Source organism: Arachis duranensis, chromosome 5, assembly GCF_000817695.3.
Source record: "Arachis duranensis cultivar V14167 chromosome 5, aradu.V14167.gnm2.J7QH, whole genome shotgun sequence".
Lineage (NCBI taxonomy): Eukaryota > Viridiplantae > Streptophyta > Magnoliopsida > Fabales > Fabaceae > Arachis > Arachis duranensis.
The window spans coordinates 105,241,360-105,242,897 of NC_029776.3; positions in this window are offsets into that span (position 1 = coordinate 105,241,360).

Here is a 1,538-nt window from a genome sequence, read left to right on the forward strand (position 1 = left end):
TTTGGTTATTTTAAAAAAAAATATATCGGATACATTTTTATTTTCTTTTTGAGAATATTATAATCAATTCCCATCAGTTTTGAATTTTAATTAAACAAATTAAACTTTTTATAATAAGTTGAAAATTCAAATGCAGTCGACTTCACGTGGAGTTGATAGTTGAGAGTCGTTAAATGAAAATTTAATCAAATCAGTCAAATTATCTAACGGCTATCCGTTATCAATTTCACGTAAAATCGACTGAAACTGAGTTTTCACCTTACAATAATTATCTACAAGGCATAATATTTTCAAATATAATATTTAAAAATATATTTTTCTAACCTTAATCAACCCGTTCTAACCACAGAAAATGAGAAAAAAAAAACTATATCCCTCCCATCTCATTAAGTCATTAAAATTGCTTGAAGGACGATGCCGAATTATACTCTAACCTAAAAGCATTGTTCTCATATGGTACATTATTATAACCAACAAATATGGAAACCAAAAAATATGCAAGAATTAATTAATTAGTATATTCTGAATAAGGACGACTTCAAGTGGGGCCAACTCCAATATAGGATAGAAGGGATTTAAAGCAAGATATAAATTCAGTTTGTTGTATAAAGAAACATGTTTATTTATAAATCAAGAATACAATTTAGTTATATATATGACAAAATTAATGTAGTATTAAACTAAATTAATATAAAATTAATCAGATATATATTTAGATATTATATTAATTAATTTATAACATTTTAATTAAGTATATTCTAATAGAGCAATAACTAAGAAAAAAATTAAAATGCTACATTCAAAAGAAAAAAAAATTAAAATGCTATTTATCATTAGAGGTGAGCACAGCTCAGTTTGGTTTGAGTTTATAGTAAAATTAGAATCGAACTTATCAAAATGTAATTGGTTCGGTTTAGTTTGGATTTACGATTTTTTGTACATGTACCCAAACTAAACCAAACCGATTAAGAACGGATTGGTTCGGTTTGGGTAATTAAGTACCCGATGACTTTGAAATTCATAAAAAAAAACAAATTTTTATCTTAAAATTCAACAAGTACAATAAACATGTAAGATCAATAGAAATAATCCAAATATGTTAAACACCAAATACATTAAAGACTAAACTCATTAAAATCCAAACATATTAATAGTGAATAATTATTGTCTAATAGAAAAGTTATATATATTTTTAATTTTTTTTATTTAATTAATATATGATCGGATTCGTGAGTTCGGGTCCACACCCCTATAACCGATATCCGAACCAATTATTAATAAAGATCATCGATTTGGTTCGAGTTGAACCCGATTACCTGTTAATTCCAGAACTAATTTAATTGATTCGGTTCGAGTTTGGACGGATAATGGAATACTCGCTACCCGTGCTCACCCCTATTTATCATGACAACTATGTTACATACATATGTATCAATTAATTTGATCGTATAATTTTTGTGTACATACTTAATTTTTTGGTTTTTCTTTGATTGGGTGTTAGTTCAATAAAAAAAAAAAAAAACTTTATATACAAATAT